The following is an 18,167-nucleotide window of genomic DNA, read 5'->3' on the forward strand; positions in this document are numbered from 1 at the left end:
ACAATTTTGATTTTGCAGTAATATAAGTTTAAAATACATTTGCCCTAATGTCAATGCCTACCCCAAAAGCTTTAGACTATAAAAAATGATGCCATTGATTGTTTAAAAAATTATTGGACTTTGCCTAATGATTCTGTCTGATTTCCAGGATAAGGAAGTACAAATAGAGTCTTTGGATAGTGCCAAAGAAGCACAATTCTAAACCATATAGTGCCAACCAAGCACAAGGTCACAGAGACCAATCAATCCCAATGGGATTGATGAAATTTTGAGCCAAGACAAGAGGACTTGAACTTGTTTGGGGTTCAAGATTGCAGATGTTTTGATATATGCCAAAGGCAGGTCTTCCTTGTCCCACATTCTACCAAGTATCTCTAATTTGGCTCCTACCTGTCTCCAATAATCTAGTCCCTATTCTGTCTTTCAAAATGTGGCAAACTTTCTATAGCCCTGGCTATTGATGGAGTAAGTGCATAATTACATAAATCATTTTAATTGGGCCCTGATTCAAGGACATGTTATAGGTTTATTTTTCCTTCACTTAAACTATTTATACATAAGACTTTGATAGTCTATATTTCATCCAGAAATTGTCTTTTCTTTTTTATTTGGATTTTTTGATGTTTTTGATTTCTCTTGTCAATTGATTCATATACCTCACAACTCAGCCATGCATCCCTAAGTATTCCCTATGTTTTTCAACACCCTCTTCAGGGGGGAATGTGTTATTATTCTAAAAGGCAAAGTTTAAATTCTTTTTGAGAGTAATTTTAGGATAAAAATCTTGCTACCTCTCCGAATCCAAAAAGTGAACTGTTTGGAGAAGGCACCATGAAGATGCCTCCACGGACCCACAAGCTGGACCAGAAGATCCAGAGTGAACTTTGGGATGTGGTGGTTTAAACTGTGTGGGGTTGAATGCATTTGTTTTTGTATGTATACTCTTATGCTGAAGGGGAATGCCCCTTAACTGTTTTTTTTTTTTCAATGTACCTAGCAATTATTGGTTTTGTTCTCTTTTCCTCTTATCCTCAAATTATTGTCATTTCAAAGTTGGTTATGTTAACAATATCAATTAGAGAGACTAATCTTCCACAGACCTTAGGGGGGATGTCTAATTGAAAATCTGTAACCCTAAAATGAACTACATTTCCCGGGAGCCCACTGATTTCCTGTCCTTACATACTTCCTGTAGACAGTGGATATTAGGCGGAGACGTGGAGGGTCCCAACCTCTTTTTGGCAGGTGGTGAGTGGGGATTTTGAATGGCTAATCAGCCATGGGCACATGATCTTTATTTTGTATCCTCATTATTACTTGTTTTCTAATGATCATTAATAAATCTCTAAAATATATATTATTTTTATTATTGCACATTAGTTTTAATTTTTACGCATGGCAGACTTCGTATAATTTTTAATAAGATTATTTTTGGTTGCTATTGGGAGTGACTATTAGTAATAGCTCATGTTCATGAATTTTTCTTTGCTTTTGCTTGATATTAAACAATGATTCAATTACTCTTTGGCCTATAGGATTTGTCATATACTTTGAATAGAAAACATTTAAGTGAGAAACTAAATAATATTTAGTCCTCAGACTAGTTGGCTGAAAAATCTGTTTCTTGAGTACTTAAAAATTATTTTGTGGTGGACAACTTTCATACGTATATGATATATGTAAATAATGTATATGATATATGCATATGGTATCATACTTATACACATTCATACATATATGCACATATATAATCCGGACCTATGATTTCATCAGTATAGGCAATTCCCTCTAGGGAAACTTCTTTGCTGAGAAATTCCAAAGCTAAAATTTTTTCTGGTGGTGCAGACTGGCATCTTGGCAGCAGCTTAGAGATTTGCTGAGGACACTGAAATATAAGTGTGACTTACCCATGTTCACATGAGTAGCAAGTACCAAAAGCAGGACTTAAGTCCAATTTTTTTTCTCCACAAGGTCGACCTTCTATAATCAACTGATCATTCTACACCGTCTCTTTAGTGGTATAGAAATATAGCATGGAAAAATGTCATTTCTTGAAGTAAACTTCTTGAAACAGTTTCTAGTGTTCAACATTGTTTCAAGTATATTTAATGTGGTCACATAGTCATCAGATAACGTTTTTATTTATTTGTTATTATTCAGTTATATTCAGCTCTCAATGACCCCATTTTTGGTAATGATCTTTGAGTGGTTTGTCATTTCTTTCTCCAGTTCATTTTTACAGATAAGAAGCTGAGACAAATAGGGTAGGTGACTTGCCCAGGGTCACACAACTAGTGAGTGTCTGAGATCATATTTGAACTCAGGAAGATGAGTCTTCCTGATTCCAAGCTTAGTGCTCTATATATTGTGCTACCTTGCTTCCCATTAATTTGTATTATATAGTACATATTTATTAAGAAAATTGACATTTCCTGGGAAAAGAGATCCTATGCTGAAATGAAAAGGTCACTGAACTAGTAATAAACAAAATGTTGTGATTTGTTCCTGGTTTTGTCCACTAAGCTAGTTGTATTGTGTCAGTTAAGTCCTTGACTTGCCTCTTGATATTAGTTTCTTCATCTGCAAAATGGGGAGGTTAAATTAAATGACAGAGCATGCTTTCCGAGCTCTAACATTCTATAATTCTTTTTTAAAATTTTATTTTTATTTCTTTTTATTTTATTTAGTCAATTGAGAACATTATTCCTTCTTTACAAGAATCATATTTTATCCCTCCCTCCCCTACCCCCATACTTCTTATAGCCCACCCGCAATTCCACTGGGTATTACATGTGTCCTTGATCAGAGCCTGTTTCCATGTTGTTGATGTTTACAATGGGATGGTCATTTAGACCCCCAATCATATCCCCAGTCATATCCCCCTCAACCAATGTAGTCAAGCAGTTGTTTTTCTTTGCTGTTTCTACTCCCACAGTTTTTCTTCTGAATGTAGATAGTGTTCTTTCTCATAGATTCCTCCAGGTTGTTCAGGATCACTACATTGCCACTAATGGAGAAGTCCATTACATTCGATTGTACCACAGTGTGTCAGTCTCTGTATACAATGTTCTCCTGGTTCTGCTCCTTTCACTCTGTATCAATTCCTGGAGGTTGTTCCAGTTCATTATTCCTTTGAGCACAATAGTATTCCATCACCAGCAGATACCACAATTTATTCAGCCATTCCCCAATTGAAGGGCATCCCCTCATTTTTCCAATTTTTTGCCACTACAAAGAGTGCAGCTATGAATATTCTTGCAGAAGTCTTTTTCATTATTATCTCTTTGGGGTACAAATCCAGCAGTGCTATGGCTGGATCAAAGGGCAATCAGTCTTTTAGCACCCTTTTGGACATAGTTCCAAATTGCCCTCCAAAATGGTTAGATCAATTCACAACTCCACCAGCAATGCATTAATGTCCCAACTTTGCCACATTCCTTCCAACGTTCATTACTTTCCATTGCTGTCAGGTTAGCCAATCTGCTAGGTGTGAGGTTGTACCTCGGAGTTGTTTTGATTTGCATCACTCTGATTATAAGAGATTTAGAACACTTTTTCATGTGCTTATTAATACTTTTGATTTCATTGACTGAAAATTGCCTATTCATGTCCCTTGCCCATTTATCAATTGTGGAATGGCTTGATTTTCTGTACAATTGATTTAGTTCTTTATAAATTTGAGTAATTAGATCTTTGTCAGAGGTTTTTTGTTATGAAGATTGTTTCCCAATTTGTTACTTCCTTTCTAATTTTGGTTGCATTGGTTTTGTTTATACAAAAACATTTTAATTTGATGTAATCAAAATTATTGATTTTACATTTTGTGATTTTTTAAAAACTCTTGCTTGGTTTTAAAATCTTTCCTTTCCCAAAGATCTGACATGTATACTATTCTGTGTTCACCTAATTTACTTATAGTTTCCTTCTTTATGTTCAAGTCATTCACTGATTCTGAGTTTATCTTGGTGTAGGGTGTGAGATATTGATCCAAACTTAATATCTCCCATACTGCCTTCAAATTTTCCCAGCAGTTTTTTTAAATCAACTAGTGGATTTTGGTCTCCAAAGCTGGGATCTTTGGGCTTATCATAGACTGTCTTGCTGAGGTTACTTACCCCAAGTCTATTCCACTGATCCTCCTTTCTGTCTCTAAGCCAGTACCCTATTTTTAATGACCACCGATTTATAGTATAGTTTGAGATCAAGGCCACCTTCCTTTGCATTTTTTTCATTATTTCCTTGGATATTCTTGATATTTTGTTCTTCAAAATGAACTTTGTTATGGTTTTTTTTTCTCATTTAGCAAAAAAGTTTTTTGATAGTTCTATTGGTATGGCACTAAATAAGTAAATAAGTTTGGGTAGGATGGTCATTTTTATTATGTTAGCTCGTCCTACACAGGAGCAGTTAATGTTTTTCCAGTTGTTTAGATCTAGTTTTAATTGTGTGTTTTGTATTTTTGTTCATATAGTTCCTGTGTTTGTCTTGGCAGATAAATTCCTAAGTATTTTATATTGTCTAGGGTGATTTTAAATGGAATTTCTCTTTCTAATTCTTGCTGCTGAGATGTGATGGAGATATATAGAAATGATGATGACTTATGTGGGTTTATTTTGTATCCTTCAACTTTGCTAAAGTTGTTGATTATTTCCACTAGCATTTTAGTTGATTCTCTAGGATTCTTTAAGTACACAATCATATCATCTGCAAAGAGTGATAGCTTGGTCTTCTCATTGCCAATTATAATACATTCAATTTTTTTTCCCTCTAATTTGTATGGCTAGTGTTTCTAGTACAATGTTAAATAATAGAGGTGATAATGGACATCCTTGTTTGACCCTGATATTATTGGGAATACATCTAGTTTATCCCCATTGCAGATGATGTTTGCTGATGGTTTTAGATAAATATTGTGTATTATTTTTAAGACAGGACCTTCTATTCCTATACTTTCTAGTGTTTTTAATAGGAATGAGTGTTGTATTTTATCAAAGACTTTTCCTGTGTCTTTTTGAGATATTGAGATAATCATGTGATTTTTGTTGGTTTGCTTGTTGAAATGTAAGTTATGTGGATGGTTTTCCTAATATTGAATCATCCTTGCATTCCTTGTATAAATCCCACCTAATCATAATGAATAACCCTTGTTATCCCTTGCTGGATATTTTGCTAATATTCTATTTAAGATTTTTTGCATCTTTGTTCATTGAGGAGATTTGTCTATAGTTTTCTTTCTCGGTTTTTGACCTGCCTGGCTTTTGCATCAGTACCATACTTGTGTCATAAAAGGAATTTGATAGAACTCCCTCTTTGCTTATTCTGTCAAATTGTTTGTATAATATTGGAATTAGTTTTTCTTTGAGTGTTTGATAGAATTCACTTGTGAATCCATCAGGCCCTGGTGATTTTTTCTTAGGGAATTCTTTGATGGCATGTTCAATTTTTTTTCTGATATGGGATTAATTAAGAATTTTATTTCTTCTTCTGTTAATGTAGGCAATTTATATTTTTGTAAATATTCATCTATATCTCCTAGATTGCCATATTATTGCCATATAATTGGACAAAATAGTTTTTCATGATTCCCTTAATTTCCTCTTCATTGGAGCTGAGATCTCCCTTTTCATCTATGATACTGTTAATTTGGTTTTCTTCTTTCCTTTATTAGATTGAGCAATACTTTGTTTATTTTGTTTGTTTTTTTCAAAATACCAACTTCTAGTCTCACTTATTAATTCAATAGTTCTTTCATTTCCAATTTTATTAATTTTTCCCTTAATTTTTAGTATCTCTAATTTAGTTTTCATCTGGGGATTTTGATTTGTTCACTTTCAAGTTTTTTGATTTGCATGCCCAATTCATTGACCTCTGCCCTCCTTAATTTGTTAATATATGAACTCAAGGATATAAATTTCCCCCTGAGTACTGCTTTGGCTGCATACCATAGGCTTTGAAAGGATGTCTCATCATTGTCTTTTTCTTCAGTTAAATTATTAACTGTTTCTATGATTTATTCTGTAACCAACCAATTTTGGAGAACCATATTATTTAATTTCCAATTAATTTTTGATTTACCTCTCCATGTTCCCTTACTGATTATTATTTTTATTGCATTATGATCTGAAAAGGTTGAATTTATTATTTCTTCTTTTCTGCATTTGTTTGCCATGTTTTTATGCCCTAGTACATGGTCAGTCTTTGTGAATGTACCATGTCCTGCTGAAAAGGTGTATTCCTTTTTGTCCCTATTTATTTTTCTCCATATGTCTATTAACTCTAATTTTTGTAAGATTTCTTTCACATCACTTACTCCTTTTTTATTTAATTTTTGCTTGATTTATCTAGATCTGATAGTGGTAAGTTCAGGTATCCCACTAGTATAGATTTTCTGTCTATTTCCTCCTTTAACTCCACTAGTTTCTCCTTTAGAAATTTGGATGCTATACCATTTGGTGTATACATGTTGATTACTGATATTTCCTCATTGTCTATACTGCCTTTTATCAAGTTCTAGTTACCTTCCCTATCCCTTTTAATCAGATCTATATTTACTTTGGCTTTGTCAGATATCATGATTGGAACTCTTGTCTTCTTTCTGTCAATTGAAGCCCAATAGGTTTTGCTCCAACTTTTAATTCTAAACTTGTGAGTGTTTACCCACCTCAAGTGTGTTTCTTGTAGACAGCATATGGTAGGATTTTGATTTCTAATCCACTCTCCTATTTGTTTTCATTTTATGGGTGAGATAATCTCATTCACATTCAGAGTTATGATTCCCACTTTTGTATTCTCCAGCATTTTGATATCTTCTCCTAGTTCTGTCTTTTCTTTTTTGCTATATCCTTTTAAACCAGTGGTTTGATTTTGATCAGTCCCCTTAATCCCTGCCCTTAATAAGTTTCCCTTTATGGCCCTCCCTTTTTGTTCCCTTCTTATTTTCTAGGGTCTGTTAAGTTCTCCCCTCTCTTTCCCTCCCTTTTGTACTCTGTGACCCCTTAGCCCCCTTAGTTTTCCTTTTTTACTTTTCCTGTAAGATAAGATAGAATTCAATACCCCAATGGATCTAGATGCTCTTCCCTCTCATAAATGATTTCACTGAGAGTAAGGTTTAATATTACCTGTTAACCCTCTCTTTCTCTCCTTCTTATAAGAGTATCCTTCCCCTTCCTTTCCCATGTGTATCTTTGTTTGATAATGATTATTCTATTTATCTCATTTCTTCAAGTATCAGCTGTTTGCTCCCCCTGCTTGAGCCCACAGTCTGCACTACTCAGCCTGTTGAGGCCTTAGGACTAGCTGCTCTCAGGGGTAGGTCCTCGGTGGTCTCAGTCAGCTGCCAAGGACCCATAGATGCCCCTCACTCACTCCAGAGGTGCCATTTGTTCACTCACTTATTCTAGCACCTGCTAACTCTGACTGACTCTGTAGGTGGGGTGGGGGAGGGTGGATCAGCTCACATTTTGGTTTTACACCCCCTTATGGTGTGGAAATGCCCAAATCCCATTTCCTTCAATGCAGCTCCCTACTGTAGAGTCCCTTTGTTCATATGAATTTGGGTTTTTTTGGATTTCTGAGGTAGTCTGTTTGGGTAGGTAGTAAGGAGAGGAGGATCCCTGCCACTATGTTTACCCAGAAGTCCACATTCTGTGAATCTAAGACAAGTCTAAGCTTTTCAAGTACAAAAGAAGTTGTTGTAATATGTAGGAAAATCTAGGGAATGGGCATTGGTTACTGAGATTGAGGCAAGATGAAGAGTTGGAAGATATATCAACATAATTAACTAAAATAGTGGTAAAGCAGTGGGAACACAAAAGTACTGACAAGTGAATGACAAGGACATGGTAAAGTAGATATTCAAGGAAAAGAATGATATGCTATATAACTCAAGCTTTCTAATTTTGGGTAGATAGCAAGTCTTTGATTCAAGTCATGGTGATTGGCATTGTGAATAACTAATGTGCTTGGGGAAACAACATTTATTACCAATCATTCATTCTTCTGTTTCACTGACATCCTCATACACACAGATATTAATGAGTATCTTTTCAGTTCAGCCTGTGTGTAGTCCACTTGCCATGGTCCTTCTTAAGACTCAGGTTTAGGGGAGCTAGGTGACACAGTGGACAGAACAACAGACTTGACATTGGGAGAACCCAGGCACAACTTCATAACTGTGTGACGCTGGGCAGGTCACTAAATCCCTTTTGTCTAGTTGTTACCCTTCTGCCTGGAGTTGTTATTAAGAGAAAAAGTAAGGGGATTTTTGTTTGTGTGTTTGTGTGTGTGTGTGTGTGTGTGTGTGTGTGTGTGTGTGTGTTTTAAGACTCAGTTTTGATCCATGTGGATTTTTGAAAGGTAATTTTCCTGATGTAGTTCTTTTTATCTTCACCTCATTTGATACAGGGAACTTCTCAATTCAAATTAGATCTAAATATTCTGGATTCTGATTCAGGAAAAGAATAATATTGAAAAAATAAGTCATTTAATTGCATTTAAAAGAAATAGTAAAGTAATAGGGATATAAGACTCTCACATACACAGTTTCCCTATTTCCCCCACTACCCCAGCAAGCAGGTTGGGAAGCAAGCTCCTCTACTATTGTTGACTATAGAATGATGGCTAAATGCAATCAGGGCATTAGCAACCTGATTATACTCCTGGACAGGTCTAAGATTGGCTTGATCTAGATAAAGAGGCAAATGTTTGACTGTCCAATTACCTCACAGTAGCTCCTTCCATGTGGCAGCAGTTCACCACTATGTTTCATCTTCTTTACTTCATGTCAACTCATTAGTAGGAAAGCTGCTAATATTAGGCTTGTTTCCAGATCCTTCTCTTGTTCTTTTTGTCAGAAATCCAGCAAAGACTTCCATATTTCCATCTTTCTATCTTCTCTCAGATACTATCAAACTTTGCTACAGAGTTCCTATTTTTCTTTCAATGAATATTCATGCTCGAGGGTTCTTAATCTAGGGAACATGAACTTGTCTTTTGAAGAATATTTTTGTACTTCATGTACTTTAATGCATTTCAATATAATTGGTTTATTTTTAATTGCATGTATTTTGTTTTATTCATTTAAAATCTTCTGACAGGGGTGGGGGGAGGCATGGGCATTTACAGATGGCCAGAAGGATTTGTGACATAAAAAAGATTAGGAACCATTGCCCTATGCCCAGGAATCCTAGGAAATGTGTAGTCCTTTATCCCACCTCAACCATATAAGCCATAGGATCATAGATTTTAAGCTAAAGGAAAACTTTTGAATCATCTTGTTCAACACTATTTTTAAATAAGTCATCTAAGCATTAATAACCCCATTTTATAAAGAAGAAATATGCCTAATTTCATATAGTTACAGAAGTAGAGATGAGACTTGCTGCCTAAGCCCCCCCCAATTCCAAATTGCATGCTCTTTCAGCTTCCTTCATGAGTTATAGAAATAATCCTGTGGTGCCTCAGCATTTCCATTTAATCCAATTCAAAACACAGTTATTAGATGCCTATTAGGTACAAGAAACTATGCTAGGCACCTCTGATATTTAAACCAAAAAAAAGGAAATAGTCTCTGGCCTCAAGGAGCTTACATTCCTCTGAACACACAAATCAATACAATGTATATACTAGACAATTTCTCCCCTTCTCCCCAGTAAAAGAGCATTCATAGCTGAGGGGTTGAGGAAGAGTTCCAGCAGGATACTTCTTAGATTTTTCCACCTGAGTTCACAGAACCACTTTTCCTCTTTTGCATTGTTTTCCTATACAGTTCCCTGTTTGTGGAAAGTGACTTAAACACAGAAACCTACAAAAGTCAATTGGGCCAATTTCCTTTGTTTGGGTGCTGCTATATACATCCTTCTTCTAAGAGTTCCACAGTTTTAAGCCAGGGACATGCAAAAGTCATGATCTTCCTAAAAAGACCAAGAAATTAGTATTATCAAATGTTTCTGTAGTAGTTTAGAGCCTTGTAAAGTCTTTATGATAATTTTTGTTAGTTCTTTTGCATTTACATGAGGTTAAAAGTATATCTCCCATTGTTAATAGAAATGGGAAAATGGAGGCAGGTGAGGGCCCACAGTGCATGAGCTCAGATTAAATGGGCTTTTGAGTTTGGGTTTTGATGTCTGATCTTTGTTTTCACATCTGTAAAATGATGGAAGGAAGATAATGCATTTTTTAAAAATGAAATGGGGATAGTTTCAGTGTTTGAGGTCCTCAGAAATAACTTCTCATAATGGAACAATAAGCTACTGGAAAGTGAATGGTGTGTGAGGTTAGAATTATCCATGGATATTGGTTCTTATCTTATCCTTTCTCATTGAGAACTTAAGTGGTTCCTTAAAAGTTTTTCTAATTCTTAGCAGAGTTATGTCTTCAACCTTGCCATCATAAATAGGTTAGTATGCTCAATATATCTCCTACCTTTTATAAACTTTACAGTTAAGGGATGGTTTTAAAGTCTGAAAGTTTGGAGTTGATGGGAACATTATACCAACAGTACTGGGTTTGGAGTCAGAGGGTTTGAATCCAAATCTTAGCTTTCCTTCCTATTTTCTTGCATGATCTTAGGCAATTTGCCGAAACTTTCAGGGCCTCAGTTTCCTTATCTGGAAACCAAAGTTATACTAGATCAGGAATTCTTAACCTGGCATCCATGATTCTTAATGATTCTATGTCTTAGATTCAATATTAGATATTGGTTCCAAGGCAGAAGAGAGCTAGGCAATTGGGATTAAATAACTTGCTCGAGATTACAGAGCTAGGAAGTATTTGAGAAAAGATTTGAACCTAGTACTTCTCATCTCTAGCCATGGCTCTCTATCCATTGAGCCAAGTAGCTGCCCCTATACCTTTATTTTTATGAATCTTTGCTTTCCTTCATAATCTTGTTTTATTTTATGCATTTTAAAACATTATTCTGAAAGGTTGACTATTGACAGATCACTAAACTGTCAAAGAGGTCCATGACCCAAAAAGGCTAAGAAAATCCCTGTACTAATTAAAGCAAAGAAAAATTTCATGTTTTTGTGTCAAACCTCTCTAAGCATGAGAATCTCACTATAGGAGAAGTTGGGAGTTTTTCAGTGATGTTTAAAGCTTCCTGAGTACATCCAGTGTAAGGAATTTAGTAACAAGCTCCCATATAAATGAAAGGAAGGGAAAGACTGCTGTCTTTATCTGATTGCCTAAGAACTTAGTGTTAGAGAGGCAGCTTAGTATTTAGGAAAGGCTTCTTGATTTAGAATCAGTGGACTTGTGTTTGAATCCTGGTTCTTTCACTCTGTGACCTTGAGAGAATCACAACTTCTCTGTGTCTGCTCATTTTATTAAAAATGAAGAGCTAAATAGATAATCTTTGAGGTCTGGATCAGAAGAGAAGCAAAATGAAAAGAAAAATCAGATAGGGAAAAAGAATTAATAGCGAACTTTTAATTATCTCTGATAAACAGGGATGAGATAACTGTACTTAACTTAAACACTGCAGATAAACTTTGAGATTCAACCAAACTGGCTCTCCTCCCAAACTTTGTTTTATTTAAATACTCTTTTTATTTATTCTCTTTATACTTATGTATATGTTAGTTTTCTCCCTTGTTAGAATGTAAGTAGATTATTGCTTCATTCTAATATGTTATCCCTAGCCCCTAACTCAATGCCTGGGCTACAGCCTGTGCTTAATAAGTGTGAGTAGATTGATCAAAATCAAACTATCTGTGTGATTGGGGGCAGCCAGTCAATTAATCTGTTTCTTCTTTAAAGTGAGGATAATGATACTTATGGTACATATCTCACAAGCTTATAATGAAAATTGAATGAGATAAGGTATGTAAAGTGCTATGCTAACCTTAGGGCACTATATAAATGTCAGCCATTATTATTATTATTTGCAATTCCTTTTAGTTCTAAATCCCATAATCTTAGACTAGGGGACCAAGCTGCTCTATTTCTCAGGGATGTTAAATATTTCAGGATGCTTTAGTCACGTGACCTTTCCTTGTATTAGAGAGGTGATGGGAAGAGCAGAGAGCTGGGAGGGGAGAAAACTGCATTCTACTGCTGGCTGTACAACTAACTTGCTGAGTGACCACAGGCATGCCATTTTATTTTTCAGCCTGAATTTGCAAAGATACCTTGATTGGACTATCTGAGTAGAGATCATATATCTTGGTCAGTCCAGCTCCCCTTTCTCAGAGAAGTTCAAATGTTGGGCTATACTTTACAGGTGTACAACTTTTCCTTTTTTTTTCAGTATATCTGATCAGAGTTTTGTGCTTTTGATTTTCTTTTGCTTTTTTATCTAATCTTCAGAAAAGTTATAATTTAACATTTGTTATGACAATGTTTAAATGGTGATCACATTGGGAGCTGTCTAAAAGCATCTTTAGAAATAATTTACAGCAGTATATATGAATTTCTAATTGTTTATGATAGATTTCTGAGATTTTTTTTGCATATTTTTGTGCTGTACAATAGCCAAGAAGATCTAGTCCAATATGCAAACTGTTAAAATATTTTAGACAAATTTTCTCATTTGAAAACACAAGTGTGAAAATAAATATCATCAATTATTCTGCTGCTTTTACTTAGTACTGGCTATTTTTAGTTGCCTTTGGGAAATAGAGGTTTTGTATTTATAAGGTTAAGAGAGCTACAGGATATTGATGGCACTGGTCCTAACATTCTTTCCCTTGTATTTCCTACCCGCACTTATTTATGGGACTTGTGGGTGGAAGCTCTGAATATTGTTTGGTATTTCTTAAGGCTTCAACAAAGCAGCAACTGTCGATTGAGCTTAGCCATGTGCTGAGTCCTATAACAACAACAACAACAACAACAACAACAAAAAGACAAAAAAAAGGGATAAGACACAGATAGTCAGGTAGGTGGTATTGTGGATAGAGTGTCCATCTGGAGTCAGGAACATCTGAATTCAAGTCTAACCTTGGACACTTACTAACTTTGCCACCCCAAGCAAGTCATTTAATATGTGTTTGCTTCAGTTTTCTCATCTTTAAAATGAGGATAATAATAGCACCAACCTTACAGAGTTTTTGTAAGGATTAAACGAAATAATAATTGTTAAGTAATTAGCATGAGTGTTAAGTATTTGCAATTATTATTGTTGTTGTTATTACTAGATAGGACCTGCCCACAAAGAACTTATGTTTCCCTCGTGTTTAAATATTTAGTGCTAAGAAATTGGGATAGCATTTTTATAACAAAAGTTTCTGACAAAAGTTTAATTTCACAAATATATATGAAACCAATTCAAATTTACAAAAAATCAAGCCATTTCCCAATCAACAAATGGTCAAGGGACATGAATAGGCAGTTAAAGAAAATCAAAACTATCAATAAGCATATGAAGAAGTGTTCTAAATCCCTCCTGATTAGAGAAATACAAATAAAAAAATCTCTGAGATATCACCTCACACCTAGCAAAAGCAGATTGGCCAATATGGCAGCAAAGGAAAGTGATAAATGTTGGATGGAAGGTGGCAAAATTGGGACACTAATACATAGCATTGCTGGTGGAGTTGTGAATTGGTTCAACCATTCTGGAGGGCAATTTGGAATTATGCACAAAGGTCTTTAAAAGAACTTTTGCTCTTTGATTCACTGCTGGGTTTGTACTCCAAAGAGATGATAGGGAAAAACACTTGTGCAAAAATATTCTTAGCTGTGCTCTTTATGGTGGAAAAAATTGGAAAATAAGGAGGTGTCCATCGATTGGGTAATGACTAAACAAATTGTGATATATGTTGGTGATGGAATACCATTATGTTGAAAGAAATAATTAACTGGAGGAATTCCATGGGAACTGGAAAGACCTCCAGGAACTGATGCAGAGTGAAGGCAGCAGAATCAGAAGAACATTGTCCACTGAGACTGATACACTGTGGTACAATCTAATTTCATAGACATTTCTACTAGCAACAATGCAGTGACCCAGGATAATTCTGCTAGACTTATGAGAAAGAACATTATCCACATCCTAAGAAAGAACTGTGGGAGTAGAAACACAAATAATCGATCATGTGGTTCAGTGGGAATATGGTTAGTGTTTTGATGTTAAAAGATCACTATTGAAAATATGAATAACATGGAAATTGATTTTGAACAATGAATGACACATGTATAATGCAGTGGAATTGCTTGTCAGCACTGGGAGTAGAGAGGGAAGAGGAATAGGAAAAGTCATGCATCATGTAACCATGGAAAATATTCTAAATAAAAAATGTTAATATTAATATTCAGTGCTAGAGAAATCCATATAATAGAGTTATCATTGTTTGCCAGAAGAGTAGGAATTATGAAAAAAGATAGGAAGGAGGTCATTGATCCTAGAAGGATGACTAGATTATGAGTACATGGAGAAGAAAAAGGAAGATATTTTAGGTAAGTAAATTGTCCAAACAGAGAGGAGAGTTTAGAAAATGCATGCTATGGAGGGGATGGATGGAAGGAGGGAGGAGAAAGAAACATTTTAATATAGATATTGATCTGGAAGGGATCTCAGAGGCTGTCCAGTACAATCTCCCATTTTTTAATTGTGAGGAAATTGAGGACAAAATAGGCAAGTGACTTTTCTAAGACTGCACTTGTATTGAGTATTCTAGGCAGAATTTGAAACCGGGTCCTTTGAGTTCAGAGCTAACATTCTCTCTATAGGAAAGGGAAAATGAACACACCAGCCTGTATAGAGAAGAAGGTTTGTATTGGTAATACTGTATAAAAAACGGGTAAAGTAAGACCAGATTATGATTATATTAAGATTATATTAAGGCCAGGAAAGACTCAAATGCCAAATTGAACCATTTGAATTTGTGATTTCCAGTTGGAGACTGAAGGGACTTTTTGAGGTCAGCTAATTCAACAATGGGGTAGCTAAGTGTCATAGTGGATAGAGCACTGGGCCTATAGTCAAGAAAACCTGAATTCATATTGAGCCTTAGATATTTACCAGCTGTATGGTTCAGGGTAAATCACTTCATCCTGCTGTCTTAGTTTTCTTATCTGTAAAACTACTTGAAGAAGGAAATGGCAAACCACTCCAGTATCTTTGCCAAGAAAACCCCAAATGGGGTCATGAAGAGTTGGGTACAACTGAAACAAATGAACAACAAAAACAAATTCAACCTATGCCATTGTAAAGTTGAGGAAACAGACCCAGAAAGACCAAGATCATAAGGTGGCAGTCACTATTTGAAGCTTGGTTGTCTTCTTTTTGTTATGGAACCATTTTAGGAAGTTGAGTATGGTAGAAAGATAATTAAAATGAGTTTTCTTTTAATTATTTCATTTAATTATTCTCCTTGGAAATAGCAAGGGATGAATGATTTTTGAATATGCTTATATTAGAGGTGAGTCAGATATTTCCTCAGTGTTGTACTAGATGGTGATAGATCTGGTATCAGGAAAACCTAAATTCTAATCTGATCCCAGAAACTTATTAGTAGTAAGATTAGTTAACCAATGTCTATGCCACTTTCCTCATCAATAAAATGTGGTTAATAATAGGACCTACCTCTCAAGACTGTTTTGAGGATAAAATGAGATAATATTGGTAAAATAATTTTTGCAACTCTTAGAGCAGCTTATAAATGCTGGCTATTAGTATAAACAATGACTTAAAAAGTCAAGCAACCACATTGTAGAAAGAAACCTCATTTGATATGTTGTGCTAATCTTAGTGATAGGAGTATGGTAGGAAGGAAACACTGAAAAATGAAAGGAAACCTACTTATAGTAATAATTATGATAAGTCAAGAAACTGATTACAATCTGATTTCTGCAGGAAGATAAGCACATCTTTCAGAGTAGGGGGATGTGATTGAAAGGAAGGGGAACATTCATTGAAAACTCAATAATGTCCCAGATTCTTTCCTTTTAACCTTTATTGTAAAAATTTCATTTGCATTGTGGAGGCTCTATGCTCCTATTTGGATAAAACACAGTCCAGGCTTGCCACATAGACTTGTGAACAATATTTTTCTTATTCTTCACTTTTTATGACTGCTTTTATATGTATTTATCCATTCCTAGAATATTAATCAGGCTCTTATTATGTGGAAGGAACTGTACTAGGAATTGTTGGGTTAGGGAAGCTTCTTTTGAAGAACCTGCCTCTACTGATGAACATCTGCAATTGCTTTGAAATTTGTAGTCTTAGCACTATAGGAATGTAAAAAGAAATAGATACTGTTCTTACTCTTGAAGCTATTATAATCTATAATTCCCTTGGGAAAATAAGACCTGCTCACCCTTCATTTTTCTTCTTGCCTAATATACAAAGCAAAAATAAACAATAAGCTCTACAGAAGTCCATTGTAAAAAGATTAGAAATCTAAATATGTGCAATAAATTATTTAAGTCCAGAGTTACTTCCTAGTAATGCAAAAAGAAATGTTTCCTATGCTATGCTTTTGTGAGGCAGGGAGACTTGAAGTTTTCTATAGAGTTTGATTATTGTAGAGTTTGGTTGTTGTAGAAAAAGAAAGTATTCTCCTTTGCGCATAGACCTAGGAGAAGAGAATACTTTTCATTTCAAGTGCTATAACACTTCATGTGAGAGACAACCATTGACCATTTTACAGTGGTTGCATCCGGCCCTCTTCCAATTCTAAATATTCATATAAACCATCCTTATTTCTGAGAACATACTTTTCTTCATAGTCTATCATATAAGCCTGTTTTTCAAATGTCAGCTGAGGATTTACCCCCTTCCATTAGAAGCCTTTGATTCTCCCAGGTAAAAGTATCATCTCCATTCTTGACTTTTCTAGAACATTTTGTGTAAGATGAAATCAAGAAGAGCCATGATACCTTGTGGTTTCTGCAGAGATGGAAATCAATGCAAGAGGTACTTTCATTTTGGGAGGTACTGAAGAAACAATTCTCATGATAATTGAAAGAGAAGAAAATATTGAAAAATTGGGGAAAATCATGAAAGATATTATTGTTGCCAAAAGGAAACAACTAAGAGAAACTTAATAAATACTGAGGTATAGCCCTACTTTTTAATCTCCACAAAATGTTTTGGAATGATCTGCACATTTATCAATAGTATATTTTTGTAAAAACATTTTTATTGTCTTATTTTAAAACATAATCATTTATCCCAGTATCCTTCCCTTTCCCAGAGCCATCTGATATAATAAAAATTATTTTTAAGGAAACAAAAGGGGAAAATCAGTATCACAATGAATTAAAAAAGTTGGAAAACATGTATAAGGTACAATGTTTGTGGACTTTTTACCTCTGCAAAAAGACATGGGGCTGATTTTTCATCTCTCTTCCTTTGAATTATGGTTGTACTTTGTAATTTGAAATATTGACTTTGGGGCTTTTTCATTGTTCTTTCCATTTTGTGGAAAGGAAACTAGACTAGCAGTTGGAAGGGGAAACTGGGAGTGGCAGTTGGGTCTTGTGACTAGCACTTCCTTCTTGCCGGGTGGGACTTGCTTCCTGGTGTTGGAGGAGAGAGGAGCTTGTTCAGCCCAGTCTGGTGTGGTGTGCTGCCTCTTATTGGTTCAGCCCAAAGATTCAGGCCCAATCACCTCTGAAGGTTAGACCTGTTCTTGTTTACTTTCTGCGTACTGCTGAGATTCTGAATTAGACAAAGCGAGGACTGATATACAGTAGATGGGAGTGGGACAAACCCTCTGCCAGCCTCTGGGGCCTGGCCTCAGGTCTGAAGCTGAGAAAAAACTACAATCCCAACTGGTTATTAAACTTTATATTATTTGAATTTGCAGTCAGATAAGTGGACTATCTTTTCTGGTCATAGAAGGAGCTGAACTTCAATTCAGTCATTCAAAGACAAACAGACTGTATTGGACCCCTGCTGCTTCCTCTCAGCAGGGGACATCTCTCTCCTTTGCCTCACCAAGCAATATTCCCTCTCTCCCCTCAACTACCCCCATACAAACTTCCCATTATCTCCCATTTTTCAACCCTCCCTTTCCTTTCCCAATAAATATTACAGTTTTGGTACTCTCTGTTTTTTCCCTGTAGCCCCCAATATTTGTACATAAGTTGTGATTTGGCTGTCTTCAGGAGATGTTTTTAAAACAGATTTAGTTGTTCCTCTATCAATAAGAGCTGGGTATATCTCATTACCCACTTTTATCATGACCCTTGGTCCTGTGTTCTCATTTTGTTGG

General features: G+C 35.4%; 1 protein-coding gene across 2 annotated transcripts in view; it reads left to right on the forward strand.

The window, feature by feature from the left end:
- SAMD12 (sterile alpha motif domain containing 12) overlaps positions 1-18,167 on the forward strand; it is a 558,691-nt gene that overhangs the window by 38,862 nt on the left and 501,662 nt on the right. The window lies entirely within an intron of this gene.

This window comes from Monodelphis domestica, chromosome 3 (assembly GCF_027887165.1).
Source record: "Monodelphis domestica isolate mMonDom1 chromosome 3, mMonDom1.pri, whole genome shotgun sequence".
NCBI lineage: Eukaryota > Metazoa > Chordata > Mammalia > Didelphimorphia > Didelphidae > Monodelphis > Monodelphis domestica.